General features: G+C 34.6%; 1 protein-coding gene across 1 annotated transcript in view; it reads left to right on the top strand.

Annotated features, from left to right (window-relative positions):
- The first annotated feature begins 7033 nt into the window (after positions 1-7033).
- Positions 7034-23527, top strand: part of LOC126973885 (SH2 domain-containing protein 4B-like) — a 65335-nt gene continuing 48841 nt past the window's right edge. Inside the window, exon 1 of the mRNA XM_050821245.1 lies at positions 7034-7188. The gene's annotated coding sequence lies outside the window, so the exon portion shown is untranslated. The remainder of the gene's footprint in view (positions 7189-23527) is intronic.

Genomic DNA, 23527 nt, shown 5'->3' with positions numbered 1-23527 from the left:
CCTCAGACCTGCGAAGAAAGGGCGCAACAAACTCAGCGGGCTTTTTTTATAACTAATACCTATGTGTACAAAGTGTGTGCAACTAAACTTATTATTTAGTAGCCTGAGGGCGGTCGCTCCATACCCAATATGTGGTATCACTTAGAAAGTCATTTATGTTATAGTAACCTTTACCACACAAACGTTTTTTAACAATTCTTTTGAATTTCGTAATACTTTTGTTTTGAACATTTTCTGGGATCTTGTTGTAAAAGCATATACATCGCCTCACAAAAGAAAGAAATCATTGATATTACTAAAACATCAACTCCTGTCACAAATCCGCATCTGCTTATTCAGTATATTTAATAATAATAATATTGACACACTTTTACACAAATTATGTTGCCTCAAATAAGGCATAGCCTGTACTATGGGTACAAGACAACGATATATTGTATTTTTTTTATCTAAATTTTGAATAACGTGTTTTTAATCAATGATGAAAATGGAGGTGGACCGGACATGTGGCGCGTCTACGTGACAAGAGATGGACAAAAACGGTGAACACATGGGCGGGTCCACAGGGAAAAAGAAAGAGAGGTAGACCTGTAGCTAGTTGGGAAGATGACATCAAAAAAACAGCTGGCACCAACTGGATTCAAGTAGCCCAATCTAGAGAGGACTGGCTATCTTTGGAGGAGGCCTTCACCTACAGAGGAGTTCTTACAGAATGAAGAATAATAATATAGGATTAAGGAAAAACTAACACAAGTAAATTTTAGGAACCAAAGTTAATTACTAACAAAACTAATAATCGTATATAGGTAAACTAACATAATCTAATATAACTTCATGTTTTATAAGCTGTAAGAAATAAAAGGCTTTTTTATTTTTATTTTATTTATAATCAATGACGATTAAGGATTGGTCTCCTCTGCGCTCCAACTATATACCGCAGACGTAGTCGCAAAGTGCGGCAACTAATACTATCCAAGCCAGTCTCGAACAATGTGTTCCGAAACGTGCCACATGTTCTGTTAAACTTTGCTAGTAATAGAAATTAATTGCCGGCTTGCTTAGTTAAACTTTGTAAAAATAATACTACAAGAAATAAGAAACACATTGGGATCACATATTATCAGTAAGTATTTTGTATTTTAGTAATTTAAATGTAAAATAACACGAAGCGTATGTTACAAAATTTGAAAGATACCATTGAGTGTCAAGATGCCACGCACACAAGCATCTAATAGTGTCATAATAAAAAAGATATATTTTTATTGTTGGGCCTAACCCGTGTGTTGTAAGCGTATAAACGATAACAGTGCAAAGCATAACTCAAAATATTTAATATGATCCTACCTACTAAGCTAGAGGTCCCGGGTTCGAATCCCGGTAGGTGCAAGCATTTATATGATGAGTATAGATGTTTGTTTCCGAGTCATGGATGTTTAAATGTATTTATGTATGTTTATATGAATATATGTATGGTTTAAGTAAGTATATTGTATTAAATATATCATTGTCTTGTAACCCATAACACAGGCTATATATGCTTAACATGGGGCAAGATAATTTGTGTAAAAAGTGTGTCAATATTATATAAGATGGCAATTCATTAGGCAATCACAAGATTTTACTGCACATAAATTTTTGTCAGGATGGCTCAGGCGTTTCTTGAGTTATAAAAAGAAATAGTACAGACAGACAAAATTTTCAAAAATCGTAGAATAGGTGTCAATGAGTTGTAAAACGATAATCTCCCAATTTGATAACAATGCAGTGCCGCTCAGGATTCTTGAAAAACCCAAATATTCTGAGCGGCACTACAATTGCGCTCGTTACCTTGAGACACTTTACACATTACTGCTTCACGGCAGAAATAGGCGCCGTTGTGGTACCCATAATCTAGCCGGCTTCCTGTGCAAAGGCTCCTTTGGTATGAAGTAGAATGTCAAACTCATGGCCAAAGTCAAAGTTGATAAAATATCGTAATACGTAAATCGAAAAAAGTCAATAATTGCCGTATTAAATGTACACGCTACCATGATTTACTAAAGATTGTCGTTAAGGACTTTTAAAAGGTGAAAAACACAAAAATTGATTAGATCTTAGATAATTTATACGTCTAGATAGAGTCTCTTGTTGTTAGAGAACCGATAATAACAGGCCAGGAATATTAGTTTAGTGTGCGTGACAAGCTACGTCTTACACTCACGATTTTTATGATACTTTGTGTTAGTGAGCGTGCATTGCTCAAAATAGGTGTGACTTCTAAATTCAAGTTTTTTTGACGTTTTCACAGCTGTCACAGTCTATCCAGAATCTAGATGTATGAATGATCGAGAAGTAATCAATGATATTTAAAACTTTACTATATTTATTTAGGCGTTGTCATGGCGACATATTTATTTTGTTAGATAAATAATGAAATCAAATAAAATGTTATAATTCATGATTTCTTAACTGTGGTATGTAATTCTATGATCTCTTTTTACTTTCGTAATTAGTGCTTCTTCCTATGGAAATTCCTTGTGTTACGACACAAGACGGCATTTTAATATTGTACTGTCTGTCAACAACAAACGCGTGCGTACCGTTTTTGTATCGAGAGAGCGACTACGACGAAAGGAACCAATTGACTCCATTTAGGCGATTGGTTTTCGGTGCGCTAATGACATGATAATGATAATGACAATGATAATATCATTGGAAGTAATTAAATGTTTAGCAATTATAAAATTAGGTAAGCCACAAAAAACAGCATTTATATAATTTGGTAAGCATACAAAGATGTTGTTTGCAATAAAAAACATCAGGCAGCAATCCTTGTTCCGCAAATAATTTGATAATGGTCAAAAATTAAATCATAAATAGGCAGTTTACAATAACATGAGTTTTCATTAAAACATTCAGTTTTTAAACATTCAGTCCGCAAAATAACTACTTGGTCAGCAAGATTTCATGATTAATCAGCAGATAAGCAGTGTATTTTAGTGGCTTGCCAATTGAAAGAAATGATGGGATAAAAGGGAGATGTGACTGTCCAGTCCATAATTTATAAAAATTGGTTAGGTTAGGTTATGTTAGAACAGTTAAAACAACGCACGAGCCGAGTGTAGCGGGCCGCGGCAACTGCGAGTGCTAGAAACGAATTCTAATCGTTAAAATGAACTTGTTTGCTTACCCTCTGAGGGATTACCAATTTTTTTTTTATTATTATTGAATAAGAGGCCAACGAGCGTACGGGTCACCTGGTGTTAAGTGATCACCGCCGACCACATTCTCTTGCAACACCAGAGGAATCACAAGAGTGTTGCCGGCCTTTAAGGAAGGTGTACGCGCTTTTTTTGAAGGTACCCATGTCGTATCGTCCGGAAACACCGCACAAGGAAGAACCAAAATTTTATTAAACAGGAGCAGCTCATTGCAACTAATAACAATAATTATTTATTTAAAAGGGCCATTCAATTGAATCCTCGTTCCACCAGATTAGCGAATATACTGGTTTATGGCTACCTCTAGAAATAAGAAACTTACCACAGAAACGATTTACTGGACTCCTGTTTAAATGGTTAATTGACAAAAAAAAAATATAGTGTTAATGATTTTTTAAATTTTAAGTAAACGTTTTGCATGCTTATTTAAATTAGCCGAATAGAAGATACTACAATAAATTTAATATCTATAATGTATACTGTATTCGACGCAATAAATAAATTTCATTTCATTTCATTTCAATATAATTAATATGCTCTAAAAACATAATTACAGCCATCCAGAATGACAAAAATTGCTGATTGATTTTGAAATGTTTGCTGGCTATGAGTTGCTGATCGGTTTGCAATTTCTGCTCACAGATTATATTTTTCTGCTCGCAAAAATACCAATACTATGCTTACCATTTAAATAACACCCTTAATGATCTAAGGATTAGATTTAATCTATACTATAATATTATAAAGCTGCAGTGTTTGTTTGTTTGTTTGTTTGTTTGAACGCGCTAATCTCTAGTACTACTGGTCCGATTTGAATGATTCTTTCAGTGTTGAGTAGTCCATTTATCGAGGAAGGCTATAAGCTATGTTTTTTTTTCAAAATTAGGGATCCGTAATAAAATTGCTATTTTGTAACACAAGGTGTAAAACTATTGACATTAGAACAAAATGATGTACAGGCTATAATATAGGCAATATTTTATTACTTATAAAACTATCGCGTGAATTATACTTTATACGGCAAAACAACGTTTGCCGGGTCAGCTAGTTATATATAATTAAGAAACACTTAATAACGATCTGTGTTGGAACGTGTGGGCACTCATTTGTATTTTGTACCGACGTATATAAATAAATCTAATATATAAAGTTCTCGTGTCGCGGTGTTTGTAGTTAAACTCCTCCGAAACGGCTTGACCGATTCTCATGAAGTTTTTTGTGCATATTGAATATGCCTGAGAATCGAACAACATCAATTTTCATCCCCCTAAATGTTAAGGGTAACATATATTATTTTTTTGTAATATTTTGTTTTTTTTTTTTTATTTTATTATGGTTCAGCGTTAGAAAATACATACAACTTCAAATTTTCATACTTCTACAGTCAACTCCTGTTTTTTAAGCACCATTTTTATATTATTCTGTTCCATCCACAGATCCGCAATAGGGTTGCAAGATGGCAATCGAGTTTGTTAATTATTGTAGTACGATAAATTTTATGTACTTTATTTGGTAGGTCTGAGAATCGTTCGTCATCTATTTTGTATACTTCAAGTATTTTAATAATTGAATTTATTTTATTACTTTATATGGCAATACACCGTTTGCTGGGTCAGCTAGTAAACTTATAAATTACTATTGTGGTTTAATAAGGTCTTTGTGGTTTGGGTGTAAGGTCTAATAGATCTATTGTTGGCTATTACATTAATTATGTTTTATTCTACTTACATGTTTCAGAAGTCAGTAATAATAAGAGTATCTTATATCCTTAAGAAAAAACCTCTCAGAACGTAAAACTGTTTCGTCACACTAAACACGGAAACGCTGTTAACCTCTGGTGTTGCAAAACAGTTGGCTGTCAGGACGTGACGGCTTTGTCTTCGCTCTCCATAAAATGTTAAAAAGTAGATAACATTTTAAAAAGATTTTAATTTAACTTTACACATTGTAATTTCCATAAATAAAAACTAAAGCACGCAATCGTGCGTGTGTTTTTAACTTTTGAGGGCAGTCCGTTAGTTCGATTTCAACACTTATTTTTTTATGGTAAAGGAGGACAAAAGAGCGAACGGGTCACCTGGTGTAAAGTGATCACCGCCGCCCACATGCTCTTGCAACACTTGAGGAATTACAGGAGCGTTGCCTGCCCTTAAGGATATCTTAACTTAACTTATTGATCGTTAATGCCAGGTATGTACATTTTCTTTGTACAATTAGGTCATGCCTATGAACTTTTTCGTACAATTGAAAACTGCCTAGCCCAAACTCCCTAGAAACTAAATTCCTCGATTATCTTATAAAAATAAAGCAATCCCTTATTTCTAGTGTTATAAAATTAAAAACCCTTAAAGAGCATCCTAAGAATTTTAATAAGGGGGTTGGATTTAGACTAGCGCAAACATGGAATCCCGTTGTCTCACTCTGCAGTACAAATGCAAAATATCTAAATAATTTGTTACTTTACAATAAGACCAGAAATTATAGACGTCGTAGTAGTATATCGTGAATTAGGGAATCAAAGACCAAAATGAATTAGGCGCCACGTGGACAGATTGATGTACTATTAGTGTCGAATATCAATGTGTCAAGAGTTCTTCGCCGCCTCCACAGTTCCGCAGCGACCACGATCATGCAATTGGATCGAAATATCGGCATTAAATTAATAAAATATATATCGCCAGCACCCGTAATCCCGATATAATTGCAATATAATATTTCTTGATCTATATTATCCATAGAGCATGACAGGCTGACCGGTGAGCCGTGGTGCTCTATGGTATTATCCGAAAATCAAGAACTATACTATGTTACTCTTTTTGACGCATTATTGCATATTTTTATTCTCTGGCATTGGGGAAAGGGCCAAAGGGTGGGTGGGTTACCACGTGGTAAGGCCACATGTATATTTTGAACGTATGCTCTTATCCTTGATAGGAATGTTCCGGAGTTGGCATTGAGCAGATTTTATTTTATTGTTGAAATTCTAAGTTCCATCTTGGATTCCCCAACAGGAGGATGCGCTGGTAAGACTGTTTTCTGGGGAGGCTTGGAAAATTGTTATTTTAGTAGGGAGGCCAAAGACACAGCAATTTAAAGGAAAATCGATATGGAGGAGAAGGTTTGTGGTTTCAGGCACCCCAGGAAGTAAGATATGTTTCTTCTTAGATGCCTCATTACTAGTTCCAAGGTTGACTTCCAAGTTCCATGTAGTCAATAACGACTGCTCTTTGTGCTCTTCTTTGTATAATTTTCATAATTATAATTGGCAGAAGGTTGTATGATGTATCTCTCGTAACGTAAGACTTGACCCATATATGCTACGGTTCTGCGCATGAACCTTAACATTCGAAGCATTTGGAGTCCAGCTGATGAGTTTCTCTGCTACCAGCATTTCTCGAAAACTACTATGTTTGTTTCGAGTCCAGGCTTCGCTAAAGTACTTATAATTACTAATTAGTAGGTACATACTACAGGCCAGACTAATAATTTCTTCATTCTGCAATTAAAATATAATGAATTCTAGGTATGTATCTTATGTTGCAAACAGAATAGTTAACTCTGTTGGAATTATCTAAAGTATCATTTAGAAAATTTACTATACCAGCCTGTCTTAGTGTGAGTTTTTCGTTCCACAATATGACCTAACCGTTACGGTACCCATATGGTTACTGTTTATCACAAACTTTCAATATAATCCATCTTTATCGCGATTTACAGTGCATGACGCATCAATCAATCTTTTTTGTTTTTTCTTGTAAATGTAGACAAAGACCACAGAGCACAGATTAAATACGCAACATTGCATCCGACGCGTTCACTTGAGGAATTCTTCAACCATCAGTTGCTTTTTAGCGCGCATCCACGCTAGTCGTGTTGAGCGCGTCTCCGCCTCAACAGATAATAAATATTTGAAAACGTTTTTATATTCGCGCGGGCATCTGTGATTGTGGTGTGCTTTGTGGAGGTTTATATTGGCTGCTGAAATAAAGTGAGTTTAATTTTTGGATAGGCTTTCTTTTGATATCTATCTATGTTATAACATGATGAAAGTTGACAGAGATTTAGCGTTTCGTTAGTTTGATTTTCCCTTGTCAGCGTTAAGTAATGAATTTGAAGCATGTAAAAGCTAATATTATTGCATAGAACCCTACTCCTATGGTGTCAGGTTTAGATTATGCTATAATAATTGTTCTATTTAGTTCATTCAGCTGATGTTATTTTTATTGTAGGTAGGTTAATGATAATAATTCCTGTAATTTTTTGGTGCGTACGATTATTTAAAATTTAGGCTTCGTCTATAATTATTATTAACGATCTGTCCTTGAATTATCTAATAATAGAATCCCAAATCAAATTTTAATAATAACTAAATCGGTAGTTACCAATGTTTTGCTAAGTCAAAAATGTTTTTTAAGCAATAAAATGTATATGTACTAAAGTTAACAAGAAGTATTTCAAAAACCTTTTATATAGCCTGTAGGGTGACTGAAAAGTTAGGGAAACAAATTTTAATATGAACGTAAATATACTTAATATAAATAAATAAAATATTATTAAGGATGGGATAAGGATGTTAATTTTAAGTTAGTAACAATTATTGTTTTTTGTTTTATCCAGTATCAATTATATTATTATGTAAATATAATATTATTCTTTAAATAAGGTGCTTGCAGTAAACTTACCACTCCCTGTCGTGTTATGGTAAATCAAGTATTTTTTAATTTCCTAGTTAGCCATCTTCCTACCCAAGTTATGACATATTTGAGAAAACATTCCCCTTTCGTTTCATAGATTTCGTTTTGTGAGTCATTGCGGTGGAGGTTTAGGCTCCTTGAACCTGATTGTCAAGATCAATAAAAAGTTACAACGGTCCTTGATTTTAATAATAATATAATCTTACCACTCAAAATAAGTACATACGAATAACAATGAAAGATCGAACCCACAACCCGTTGTATGAGAGACAGACATGTTTACCATTTGACCTATATTATATCGTCATAACCATTATATCTAAATAATTTGTTACTTTGTTAAGTTTCACTTTAAAAAAGGATACTCCTGTCAGTCATAATTTAAAGAAATTACAGTAACAATAGATTCGCTTGCCTTTTCTATCTTGCTTTAACTCAGCTACAGATGAGCTCTTCTCTTCTACGCGTTGATTATGGGCTAGTATATTTTAAGTGGATTGTTTGAAGTCGTTTCTTCTCTACGAGAGTGAGGCCGGGCATCCATCATAGCGGAGAGGAGATATATTTTGATAACCAATCAGATTTCGTTATTTCCACATCTCTCCGCTTAGCTTCGGTGGAAATGGATCAAGAGGAGAGGAGAGAAGATGTCTCATTTTTCACGTTTGACATCGTCCTTTTGTAGACACTCTCACATCTCTCCGCATTGATGGAAATAAACTTACAGCCTCGCGTGTTCGTATGTATGTTACGGCTTCGAAAATATATCGCATCTGAATAAGGGATTAATGTGAATAATATTTGATTTATTTTAATTTATTTAAATATTTCTAGTTACTCAAAACGCATTGTAAACATGTTTAACTGTGCATCCGTTGTTCTCGATAATGTTCGTCCCATTTTATACATGTATGAATTTTATAACATAAAATTTTATAAGTCTTATCGGTTTGCCAATGTAAATAACATCCTATTTTTTAAATGCCTCGATGTAACTTGTATGTATAACTAACTTATCAAGGTTTTTAGCCGTATGCAAATAACAGCGATAAAAATTGGCAAACATCTTGATATAAAATGTTTGAGTGAGGTTTTAGTTTGAAATAGTTTATATAAAATTTTACGTTACACTAAATTAGGTATTTATTGCGTTATTATTTGCTCATTCTTTCGTAACTGATTCCATATAATGTTTATTATATTTAAAAGTAACCTGCTGTGTTTCTTGTAAGGCAGTGGTGCTCAAACGGTTGTTCGCGAATGGTTTTACGCCCGTTCCCAATATACTAACTGCAGATAGAGATAAATTACTACCTTCTTCTGTCAGCAATTAGATGTCAATAATCTGAAGCTGTCCCAATATACCCATATATATTGGGACGCGTGAATTGCAATTTTTATACAAACTTTTATCGCTGGTAAACTATACGTCCGTAATAGTACATATTTACTACTACATTTTATTAGAAATATTACATTTAATAAAAAAACAAATACTTACAAATTATTATTACAAAAAATTACCCATGAAAGTAGTGAATCATAGACAATTTCTCGACAGGTTCTATTCATAAATTTTCTATTTATTCGTTGGTTCCTCGACCAACTTCTCCCCACCGCGGGATTCCTGTGTATTAAGTTAAGTCTATTAAATAAATAAAATAAAATAAGCCTTTATTGCTGTTCACAAATATTATAAATGATACTTAACTAAATATAAACTTAGATCTAAGTTATATGTTAGGTTAAACAGCTTGTCTTTCGACAAAGGCCTCCTCTAAAGATTTCCAAGCTTCTCTGTCTTTCGCTATTTGGATCCATTTAGGTCCAGCTACTCTTTTTACTTCATCTTCCCAGCGTTTAGTTTGTCGCCATTTTCTTCTACTACCATCTCTTGGATACCAGTCGGTTATTATTTTAGTCAATTCTTCTTGTTTTTCTCTTAACATATTATGTCCTATCCATCGCCACTTTAGTGTTCTGCATATTGATTTTGCGTCTTTGAATTTAGTCCTACTTTTTATGTCTTTCAATTTAACGTTATCTCTTCTTTGAACTCCGATTACGCTTCTTTCTATACTGTTAAGTCTATTAAGTAATATTAAACAGTCTACAATTTTATGCAGGATTCTTCAGTACAAACTAACTGACTGCATTATATTCTTCTCTTCTCTATATATTACAAAATAGTAGTAATATTGTAATAATTATAATATATGTCAAACTCTCGTGTCATTTAATATTGTTCTTATCCGAATATGTGTCTTCAAAACCAGAGTACGTAGACAACAGAGATGAACAAATCAAGGTCATTTTCATTTGAACAATTCAGTTCTTCAACGCACTTTCAATCAGCCATTCTTACTGATCATAATAGTTCAAGGCAAGTTCCTTGTTCAACGAATGAACGAAATAACTCAAATTTAGGCAAAAAAATCTTGAATATTTGTAATATTGTCTTCTTTTGAATACGTAGTAAAGTAGATTAAAAAAATAATAAGGAACTGTAGGTTAATAATGTAGATAGTATGTAACTGTTTTTAAAAATCGGGGAAACTGTAGATCTATAATTTAATAAGTGTTTCTCGGCTAATATAGTTATAAATGACTGTTTGTTTTTGAAGCTCTAATATGTAAGCATTACTGTGTTTTGGTCTGAAGGGCACCGTAGCTATTGAAATAACTGGGCAAATGAGACTTGACAACTTATGTCTAAAGGTGACGAGTGCAGTTGTAGTGCCGCTCAGAATTTTTGGGTTTTTCAATAATCCTAAGCGCCACTGCATTGTAATGGGCAGCGCGTATCAATTACCATCAGCTGAACGTCCTGCTCGTCTCGTCCCTTACTGTCATAAAAAAAAAACAATGTTTTCTGCATACTAATTCTAATTCCTATATTCCAGGCCACATAGCAAAATTTCTGAATAAAAAATTAATACGAAATCTGGACTTTTTAGATCACAATAATTGCTATTGTTTATGTGGCAGGTATATTGTCAAAGCCGTGATATTACAATTTCACTAGTGATATTATAATTAAACGATAGATTGTCAATGGGCTTTTTCTTACAATTTAATGACCAGATGCGATGCGAATCCGATGCAGTTCAGATTAGGTACCTAAACTGAATCACTAAAAATCGTACCATGAAGTGCCTTCAACTGAATGGCGTTTGGATCGCTTATGAAGATTGAACGAAATAAAATTGCGCAATTGCGTCAAATTATAAACCATTAAGGCCTTTTTTATACATATTAAATAATAGTAATGTAAATAAATATAGTTCTTTGAATTACAAATTAAATGTTTGCTTGTGTTTGTTGGGGTACGAAATAGCAAAGCAGTTCATTTTAGGTTGTCAATTGAATCGCAATAAGAGTAATTCATGGTAGGCCCGCTGGTTTTACGGCCGAAATAAATAATATATCTGTAATCCAAGATATAAATTGATCGCAGATATTTGTCTATCGGTGGATCCATCTTTAATCCGCGTCCCAATAACGAAGAGAGTCAAACCATCGTTGGGATATCCGTAGATATACTTTCCCTCTTTAGCCGTTCCGTCATATGCAATATCCATACTTGGGTACATCGTTTATTTGTAACATGTTTTTTCAAAACTTTGTCCTACCCGAGTGTAATTATTTCTTTTACTACTTTATTTCGATGCATTTATTGGGCTCTCGAAATTTTATATAGATTATATTATTACATAGACATTGTATTGTCACGAGTACGGTGTATAAGTGTACGGATACACTTCAATTTCAAGTCACAAGTACCTTTTAATTATAATGTCACTAGTGAAATTGTAATATCACGGATTTGACAATATTTAATGAAATGATTATGTGAGGTTTTTTATTACATTTTTAACCCCAATTCTCATTATAACTCCTAAATTGCAAGAGTTCCTGAGCTACTACCACAAATTAATATCGTAGAAAATTTATTGAAGTAGGCGTTACTTTGCGGAAATCCATAATTAAACAAATGATTTAAGTTTTCTTTAGTGTTAATTCCGCCAATATTTGTTTTTAAACAATTCTAGAAAATGAGGAAAAAAACTAGACTACAGGTCTCGTGTCAGATTTTGGTGAGACAACACGCCCTGAGGATGCCTCGTGTAGAGGCGAAACACGTTTTTTTCCTCATTTTCTGGAATTGTTTTTAAAAACAAATATTGGCGGAATTAACACTAAAGAAAACTTAAATCATTTGTATAATTAATATCGTGTCATGTCCTTTTTCACTCTTATCAACAAATTGTCTTCACATTCGATTAATAAGATCGGCGTTGTCTACTTTAAGTTTAATCGGTTGAATAAAAATAGAATCGCTTATTATCTGGCTTTGATTAATTTGTCGAATTATGTTGTCATCAATCTTTGTTTACAATAAATCAAACATTAATAATATTTTTCTCATTACGTAGAATAAAGTCATATCCAAAATCGTTATCGGTCCGTAAAAAGATATTACCCCAGGAGGGTACCGGCTCCAGAGCCGGAGAATCCCTCCCCGAGCACTCTCCCTCGGGCTGCCCTTCGTATTCTGGGGTGGGCACAGAACCGCGCATGACCTTCCTTAAAGGCCGGTAACGCTCCTGTGATTCCTCTGGTGTTGAAAGAGAATGTGGGCAGCGGTGATCACTTAACACCCGGTGACCCGTACGCTCGTTTGTCTTCCTATTCTATAAAAAAAAAACTTATCGACGGTAACTCATCCGTACACGCTGTCTGTCAATGGGACGACGTATAGCTTACCAGCGATAGAAGCGAAGTTTGTATGGAAATTGCAATTCACGCGTCCCAATATAAGGCGATAAGAATGACTTATCGCGTATATTGGGACAGCTTCAGATTATTGACAGCTAATTACTGACAGTAGAAGGTAGTAATTTATCTTAACTCGAACTTCGCTGTGGCTTATATAGGGCGCGACTGTCTACCGTGATGATGCTACCAAATGTAAGCTGGCACTACTGTAGTGCCAACTAACTTACACGAATCAAGTTAACTAAAGATCTAAATATTATATGCTATTATAGTTATTTCTAATTATAGTCATAATTATAATAAATAGTATTTAAATATTAACAGTAGTTAAATAAATGTAATTATTAATTGGGATATCTTATGGCAGTTCATGACGTTGGTAGCGCTTGTTAACACATGAAGGTGACATTAGTAGTGGTATACTTTTAAATAGTGACTGGCATTTGATAATAAAAATTAAAAACACACACAGCAACTTCCGCGACTGACTAATTATAACTTTTGTGCCAACTGCGGTACCTACTGACCTACTAATTCTTGCTTATCTTATGTTCACTGAGTGTGCGTCACTATTCTTACTGTAAAAATGAATACAGACATAATTCTAAGCGAATCTATTGATAGCTAGGTTCTATGCCTGTGACTTCGTGCGCAATTAATTTCATATCATCTATGTAAATATTGAAATTTTTCTTGATTGGATAAAACGCAGAAAGATGATAGTCTAATTAATTTTATTAATTACCTACCCTTACTTGAGAAATGTTTGAAATGAAGTGGATGGCAGGGTAGACGATTCTTCGGAACACTCCCCATGATATGTTTCTTGCGCCCATTCTTCTCAGGTCTGAGGCAGTCTCTTTTGAATGGGTGGTAGTTTTTGACGTTCAATGAGTGATTTTATGTCATATTTTGAATAAAAATATTTGAATTTAAATTTGATAAATAGAACACGAAACATGAACTGACGTCTTTACCCAGCGCTAGGTCGTGACATCGTTGACAGTTACTACTTATTTATTTTATTTTTTGTCACACTTTTTGACACCACATTAACAAAATATACGGCCGTTCCCAATATTCAGTCTATCTCTTACTTGAGATAAAAATCGTAACTAACGTTGACTTTTCTGTCCCAATAAACTTATCTATCTTCTATCTAAACTTATCGGTAAAATATGAGTAGAAAGTTTGTATGTGCAGAAATTAGTCACAGAGAAGCGTAACTTTGTTTATAAAATCGTTTTAAATACAAGACAAAGAAATCGGAAAACCTATTAAATAAACTAAAGGCAAGTCTACAGATAATAAATTTTTTTCCCACCTCAATGAAAAGCTGTCATTTAATCCCTGGTACCAGGGACAAAAGTGGCCGGTTCTCTTACGGCAAGACGACTTTTGTCCCTCGTACCAGGGACTAAAAGCGAGCTTTTCATCTAGGTGGGGAAAAAATGGTATACGCACCACGTGAGATAAGTAGGACAATACCACCCACGATCCAATGGCTGGCAGCTCAAAATAGGTTTTATTCTGTTATAAATTGTAATTTACTCTGTTATCAAGTCGAGTGAGTCGACCCGTGTCGTGAGTACAGCTAACTGTTCTATTCATACTTTATCTGTCACGCCACGCTTTCGCGGGAAATTTATGTAACATTTTTTTGAACAAGGCCTCTAACAATGTTTCCTTAAAATACTGCGTAAATAACAAAATTTTAACAGATATTCGATTATTAGCTTTTGTGATTTATAAACAGTCATTCTCGTGTGAGTGTGATTCAAAATAATTTATAATTAATAGAATTTGTTATTTTTGAAGTTATACCCCTTTAGGCGCGTTATGAAAAAATAATGAGAGTGAAATTTTTCATCACTGTAACACAAAAGTAACAGGGTGAAGTTGGTTCCTAAAATTTTCTGAAGTTTGCGAGAGTCGGTATTTTTTTTGGTTTCTTCGTCCATTCGACAGGCAAAGGGTTCAAGCCCAAACAGCCGTATTCGTTATTTAATAATTGATTGTCAAAGCCATCTCTTTGCAAGATTTTTACGATATTGTTCTTTCTACAAACGTAGAATAGGAGGAATTAATAATTTTAAGGATTTTTGCTTTGTTACGTTAAAGAAGTATAACTTCATGCGTGCATACTAATAAGTGTGTGTGTACTTAACACACACACTTATTTTTTATGTGATAACCCTCAACGATACGTCACTCGAACGGTTGGCTCCGTGGGTCTTACACGGAATCTTGCTTGCTTGCACGGAATCGCGGGTTCGAGCCCCGTTTATAAATTTGTTTAGGTGTAATTAACAGAACAATAAATTTATAAATAATAATGAAGGCTGTGCTGTGTTTGAAACATCAAATTCGAGAAGCAATTTCGTTAATATACATTCTAGAATTCCTAGAACAGAGAAAATGAGAAATGCTTTGACGTATACATGACGTTTATTTGACGTGTGTCCTTATTTTTCAACGAAGACGTTTAATATTCCGTTTGTTAAAAATGCTATACAAAATTTGTCGCAACTTTTATGGTTATGAATTGTAGATCCTACACTTAATGGTAGGAACCTTGTCAAACTTTCTGCGGTATACCGTGCAAATTAAAGCCATAGCAGACATCACTAAAAAAATAAAAGAAAAAATTCCACTGCGCTGATGAATGTATAAGCCATGAAGGACGCATCTGTGTGTGTTCCCGCGCATTTAGTCAATTGCGCCAAAGAGTATGTAAATACTACGTAATACAGCGGTACTGCTTGAGTAACAATTTAAATATGAAACGTGTAATCATTTGACATAAGTTTGAAATAGTAGTAATTACAATATGGCGATTGGCCACGAAGTATAATCCGGCTAAGTTTGAAAGCGAACGGTTGTTTAAAACGTAGTGGATTTCGGCTATCACCTTTATTTACAAGATTATAGCCGTCATCTGTCAATCTATCAATGTTTCATACAATCGAGTGTATGAACTTTTTTTCTTAGAACATTTCGCTAGATTGAATGACGCTATTGACGTTTTTGCATATCATTTCAATATGGCTTCCAAAATTCAACACTCTTTTCGTGCACGTTTGGGTATCAGTGCTTTCGATATTCCTATTATTAAAAGCGAACAATTTCAAAGTAAAATTTCGCGTTAACGAGCGGTATAGTAGATCGCGATGTCAAAACGTCATGTAAGTAAGTAATGTGAAACTTGCACGTGCTGAGAAAATCAATGTGTACGTTATTTAACGGTTACCAGTTTATCAGACGGTTACTTTGTTTGTACGCCGAACGCGACAACACACGTGCAACATAGTGATGTAACACGAAGTTATACGGGCATTATGACCGGCTAACTGATACGATAAAATTACCTCGATTGGCGGTTGCCGAAATGTTTTTTTTTTGCGCCGATGCGCCGATGATTATGGGTACAACAACGGCGCCTATTTCTGCCGTGAAGCAGTAATGTGTAAACATTACTGTGTTACGGTCTGAAGGGCGCCGTAGCTGAAATTACTGGGCAAATGAGACTTAACATCTTATGTCTCATGGTGACTAGCGCAGTTGTAGTGCCGCTCAGAGTTTTTCAAGAATCCTGATCGGCACTGCATTGTAATGGGTAGGGCGCATCAATTACCATCAGCTGAACGTCCCGCTAGTCTCGTTCCCTTATTTTCATAAAAAAAAAATCTGTTTACTCATTAACTACTGAACGGCTTTATCGACTGCCCCAAATCGCTAAATATATTTAGTCTAAGAGCACCAGTTTAAAATCCACGTAAGCCTATTACTCCACTTTGTCCTCCACTTGGTCGATAATCAAAAAAAATAATTCTTATAGCGTAGTTGATATTGACATATTTGCTGATTCCTTAGCCAAACTCCGCAAGACCATTTGCACCAACATTGGTAATATTTGATAATGTTATAATTGGAAAATTAATGTTAATGTGTATAACTATGTAACCTACTGATTTATTAATAAAATAAAATCATTCTTAACTTATTCTATATAATATCTAAAATAAATTATTTCTGTGCATGCTGTGTTTATTTGTAAGTAATCACTACATTTAGTTCCTAGTTTTTAGTTCTACTTTTTAAATTTGTGTGTATTATCGTAAGTGATTTTATAAACCTAATAAATGAATAATTAAATGGTAGGGTCAGGCTGTAGCGTCGCTAGTAGGTTTATTATTACCAAAATACACAAATAAAATTTGAAAAACAAAATTTTATGAACGATCCAGGATTAGAACCCACGACCTCCGGCGTTCCGTGCCGGTGCTCTAACCAACTGAGCTAACCGTTCGAGTACCGCCTCGTTATAAAATTCTGTTTGCTTTGTTCAACTTTCAGGTTGTGGCTATGTCGTATCGTCCTGGAAACACCGCACAAGGAAGCTCATACAACAGCTTGGTTGTGTAAAAAAGTTACTTGAAAACCGTAGTTAGGAGCATCGCCTCGCTTCCAGATAGTGGGGATGATATAATAATTTGTGGCGTGTCGTGATATGGTGGAATTCGGCGGCAAGTATTCAAACAGCTCTTCGGAACACTCCCCATGATAAATTCGGTAGAAGACACACAATGAACCGACATCTCTACGCAACGCCAAGTTCACAGAGCAGTACTTAGAAGCCTCCCACTATTAAATTCAAGCAAATTTATTGTTGAAGTAACTTATTAATTATTTCGATATTATTGTTCATTCGACACCGGCTGCAAAAACTGACACTCAGAACACAAAGAAATATGCAAAAAAAAAAAATTGTTTATGGTCTGTTGGTTCCGGCAAATCTCTGACCGATCTGGTGAACGACTATGACGACACTAATAATGTACCTAAACAACTTTTTATTTTCGGGCAATATACTGTGCAGAAGGTGACAATTTTAGTCCTTTCTATTAAGATAGAAATCAGATGAACTAACATGTGTAGCTTGCCGCGTAAGTAAACTCTATGCGGGCTCTGTTTCTAAATTAATGCAGCTACTGTACTCAATAACTTTTGTTTTGTATTCATTTACATTTTCTTTTTCGACTTACTCGTGTAAGGCATTGACTATTTGACGATTGAGTATGTATGTTGCATCACATTACATATTATATTGTAATTGAAATGATTTGTAAAACGATGAAAATGTAAATCATGATTTAAAAGAGTGGCAATGAGTTTCTTGCTACTTCTTCGGATTAGCTCAACCGTTTACGAAGTAGCAGTAGATTCAATAAGAAATTTATTTTTTGACTATCATAAGTGTCATTTCCGTGACCTACATGTGACATAAAGTGATTTTGATTTAAAGTGTTGACCGCCAATTTAAGGCGACACTAAATGCCAGCGACCTTGAGCGATATCAGTTCACGGCTTCCGGACCGCCATCTATGTAACAAAGCCAATATTTTCAAAATTCTTGAGTGGAAAACAGTTTATATGCTTACGATCCTCGTTATTCACTATTAATCTGAATTAATGAACCTACACAAAAAAGTACAAGCTATAAGAATAACTTTTCTGAGAGAAGTACCAAAAAAATGCGTCACGCCATGCCAAAAAACTTGTTTAACTTCAAAGAAATGTGGTAGTTCAAAAAGGCTCGGCAGTGTTAACTACAACCAACAGCACGCATTAGCAACCTACAAATTAGACTTAAGGATATGTGTAACATGATAAAGTAGTGTTCATAGCTCGAAATGCTATACTTTCACCACAAAACTTGTCTAAAAACACCATATTTGCGTGTTTTCTGCTTACTCTTCGCCTTAAGGTATCAACATGGTAAGTTTTACTAAATTAGGTGCAAGTTGTTGTGTACTACGCTATATAAGTAAGTAGAGGCTTTTAACTGTCCCACGGGAACTCTTTAATTTTCCGTGACCTACATGAATAAAGTGATTTTGATTTGAATGAATAAGTAACATTATCAAGGTATTATGAATCAAAACAATATGTTATGTTTTTAAAGTGATAACCCTCACTTCTAGGATTAATACACAAATAAAATTTTAAAAACAAAATTTTATGAACGATGCGGGATTCGAACCCACGACCTCCGGCGTTCCGTGCCGGTGCTCTAACTAACTGAGCTAACCGTTCGAGTACCGCCTCGTTATAAAATTCTGTTTGCTTTGTTCAACTCTCAGGTTGTGGCTTCATCTACAGGATCCACTTTACAGTTGATAACACCTGCTCAACCCCAATATTTGCATATTAGGAAATTGACATGAGATGTCGCTCTTGTAAATCTAAACAATATGTTATGTTTTTAAAGTGATAACCCTCACTTCTAGGATTAATACACAAATAAAATCCCGCATCGTTCATAAAATTTTGTTTTTTAAATTTTATTTGTGTATTTTGAATCAATTGGTTTTAGCAGTCACGGACTAAATGCTGTGAACAAAGCGTGTTTATACTGAGTGAGGTGACCGCGGCCAGCTGTGATAAGCGCCTAGGCTCGCCAACTCTTTGTCAGTCAAAAATTTATGGTTTATCTTCAATTTTTGTGTGAAAATCTTAATGCGGTTCACAGAATCAGAAAACAGACACAAGTTAGGATATCATCCCCACCATCTGGATGTGTGGCGGTCCTCCACAGTGCAGTTTTCAAGGAGCTTTCTTCCACGTACTACAAAGCTGTGGAATGAGCTTCCTTGTGAGGTGTTTCCGGGACGATACGACATGGGTACCTTCAAAAAAAGCGCGTACAGCTTCCTTAAAGGCCGGCAACGCTCTTGTGATTCCTCTGGTGTTGCAAGAGAATGTGGGTGGCCGTGATCACTTAACACCAGGTGACTCGTACGCTCGTTTGTCCTCCTATTCCATAAAAAAAAGAATACATCTACTTACCAAATTTCAACAGTATAGTTGTTATGTATATGTATATTATGAAAAAAGTAGCTGTGACATACACGGACAGATAGACAGACATTACGACTCTATAATGGTTCAGTTTTTTGCCGATTTTAAAGATTTTTTTGACTTTGACTTAATACTATGGAAATAACTAAAGTAAACAAAGTGGTCCGCTACCAGACAGTCCGATGGTTCAGCCGTGCCAAATCGTATCATGTGTTTAGACTATTATAATCGAATGATGTTAACAAAGGAGCATCAAGTCTTAACAAACATAACTTAAGATTAATTACAGCATTTTAATTAATTTAATTGAAGATGATTTCCTTTATTACTTGTATTGGGTCACGTGTTACGACGATCTGGTAAGGAATGGCTTTTAATGTCATTGTCTCAGTGTTAATTGTAAAGAAAGATTTTTATTTCTTTGTTGTCTATTATAACAAGCGTATTGATATCTTGTAGTTCATAGTATAAATTAATAAAATGACGGTCTGCGCGTTAAATTAAGTTTAAGTCTTAAAAAAGGTTTGAGTGTATCCCAAACACATTTATATTGTACCCTACTACTAATACGAATAATACTAAATAAAATAAAATTTAACAAAAAGAAACAAGTACCAAAAATGAAACTGAAAAACACTAACGACATAATCTCAATCTCTCCAGGACTAACTACGGAAAAAATAATATTATGTATGAAGGTGTGCAGCTTTACAACAAACTTACCAGTGGGAGGCTCCTTTACACAGGATGCCGGTTAGATTATGTGTAAGCATTACTGTGTTTCGGTCTGAACGGCGCCGTAGCTAGTGAAATTACTGGGCAAACGAGACTTAACGTCTTACGTCTCAAGGTGACGAGCGCAATTGTAGTACCACTCAGAATTTTTGGGTTTTTCAAGAATCCTGAGCGGCAATGCATTGCAATGGGCGAGGCGTATCAATTACCATCAGCGGAACATCCTGCTCGTCTTATTATTTTCATAAAAAAACTTCCTAAAGAAATCAAAGAGTCGAATTCAATAAATTCAAAAAATTATATCCTAAACATACTGGAAATATTAATACTTCTACAAAGTTAACTAATAAAAAACAATCCATTTTTGTTTTTAAATTTACGAGTGTTAAGGAATTACTCTTTAACATTGGCACAAATTATATCTACGCCCAATGCGATTTACCATCCTTTTCAATACGTTTCTCTGCCCATGCGAATATTAAAAATATAACTTAGTTAGATTTAAGTTCTCATATAAGTGAATTGTAAAAATTCTTTATAAGAATAAATATCCTAACTTTAAATTATTTTTTATAGCTTATTGACATTTAGAAGCTAAAAACATCAGCCAAGACCTTAAAATATTATGTGAGTGATGCTTTGTCAATGTTGGAATTAATTTAATTAACATTTTTCAATCGTTGAGAATTCTTAGATAATAATGTATTCGCCTTGATAGGCTATGACAGCTGTGAACATGTCGAAAATAATAGCGGCGAATGTTTACCTCTAGTCTCAGCAACGCACGCACACCAAAACAAAGTGACATACATATTGCGAGAGCAAGACGTAGCTGCCATGTACACTAATGTAATAAACCTGGTTTGTCTGACACTTTGTGTTAGTGTGCGTGCATTGCTCAAAATAGAGGTTCTAAACTCAATTTTTTTCGACGTTGTCACAGCTGTCATAGTCTATCTCGCCGTATCTAAGGCTAAATGCCGCCTGTCTGAGATAAAGTAACTGTAACCCTGCCATGGCCTCTAACGGTCGTTTTCAATAACGTATCTCTAGCTACGGATACATCGCTGTCACCGTTTAATGACAAAATCTTATCTATTCGTAGTTATGTCCAATATAGTTATAGTCCAATGCGTTATGTCAATAGGTTACTGAAATGTAAGTAAGCGTAAAAGGATCGATTTATTTTGTCTACAGAGGTAAGTAACGCATCTCTTGACACCTGATGTTGCGGATGTCATGCCATGCCATGGGCGGTTGCCAAACCTCTCCCCATCCCGTGAGCCTCTTGCCCGTTTGCCCCCGCTTATATAAAAAAAATATTTAAAAACTTGTCTCTAAACTTCTCTATATCTTCGAGTAGCGTAATCAGAATTTAATTCGATTTTCCCTTCATTGTTTTCCTGATAACAACAATGTAAACAAAGGCTAATAGGTGTTTGATAAACATTGATAACGAATTGAAAACAGACATCGCAGAATCTAGTTTACTGAGGGATTAACCGTTTTATTCATTATCAATGAGTAAATGGGCGTAGTTTTGTCGGTGATAAGGCTAGGATGAAGTATATACCTGGATGTGACAATGAAAATAATAGTACTGTGCAAAAATAAAAAGAACTAAAAATTATTTATTTAAAAAACTATTTGTCTCGTTTTCAAAGTTTCTGTTTTGTCAACCTTCACTTTCGACCCACACGGTTATAATTTAAGTGTTGCGTATATGTCATCTTATGAAAAATGATGCTATATTCACGCACTGCAAAAGCCGTTTGAGCCCAAACCAGAAAATATAAACTTAGATAAATAAGTTCAATTGTGAGCATAAATTTTCTTGCTTTTTAAAAAGATAATAAGAGCTGGAGCTTATTAAAACGTGTTCAGCTTATTGTATTGTTTGTCCCTTCCGGGTGTACTCGCATGACATATCCACTTTATACTTCATCCTAGTAGATAAGGACTAAATGCGGAAACCGACTTAGTTAACGCATAATAAACATTTTTTCTTGTATTTCCAGTGTCTTGATACTTGTTTTTACACGTTTTCTATTATCTTTATGGTATCCATCTCTGTAACGGGATCTTTCAACGGCATCTTTCACCACCTGCAAGATGTCGGATTTACTTGCAATTCCCACACGTTACAAGATAAAATATTTTTAAATTTTGCCTTGTATCTTTGGTTCTTTTGGCTGTCTAACTATCAAGCGTGTTACTATTGATGATTCAATAAAAAAAAACAAGGCTTTATCTTATATTGAAATAAATAACCGACGTGAAGTGAAGTCGGGTTGGTACTTGATAAAATATTAAAAAAAAAAATACTGATCGAATTGATAACCTCCTCCTTTATGAAGTCGGTTAAAAAGCGTATTCATTAGATATGCATGGGCGTTTCGTAGCCGGAAGCGTATCAGTAATTACATAATGATCATAAACTTTTTGTTTCAGTACAGTTTTATCAAAACTCCACTGTTGGAATTACTTTATCCGCGTAACTTAGATTATACAGATGTTTTTGCTGTTAAAAAAAAGTCTGTGTAGGTACTTTATGCACGCAAGAAGTTATAGTTCTTTGGCCTAACAAAGCAAAAATCCTTAAAATTATTTATTCCTCGTGCTGTTCTACGTTTGCAGAAATAACAATATTGTAAAAATCTTTATTTATTAAACAATACAATTAATTATTAAGGCGACATTAAATGCCAGCGACCTTGAGCGATATGAGTTCACGGTTGCCGGCCCGCCATCTATGTAACAAAGCCAATATTTTCAAAATTCTTGCATGGAAAACAGTTTATATGCTAACAATCCTCGCTATTCACTATCAATCTGAATAAATGAACCTACACAAACAAGTACAAGCTATAAGAATAACTATTCTGAGAGAAGTACCAAAAAAATGTGTCATGCCATGCCAAAAAACTTTTTTAACTTCAAAGACAAGTGGTAGTTCAAAAAGGCTTGGCAGAGTTAACTATAACCAACAGCAAGCATTATCAACCTACAAATAAGACTTAAGGATATGTGTAACAGGATTAAGTAGTGTTCATAGCTCGAATTGCTATACTTTCACCACAAAACTTGTCTAAAACCACCATGTTTGCGTGGTTTCTGCTTACTCTTCGCTTTAAATAACGAATACGGCTGGACGGGCTTGAACCCTTTGCCTATCCTAATAATAACGAAGATACCAAAAAAATAACGAATGTCGCAAACGTCAGAAAATTTTAGGAACCAACTTCACCCTGTTACTTT

Source organism: Leptidea sinapis, chromosome 30, assembly GCF_905404315.1.
Source record: "Leptidea sinapis chromosome 30, ilLepSina1.1, whole genome shotgun sequence".
In the NCBI taxonomy this organism is placed as follows: domain Eukaryota; kingdom Metazoa; phylum Arthropoda; class Insecta; order Lepidoptera; family Pieridae; genus Leptidea; species Leptidea sinapis.
The sequence above is the reverse complement of the archived record's forward strand: the minus strand, read 5'-3'. Positions and strand labels throughout refer to the sequence as shown.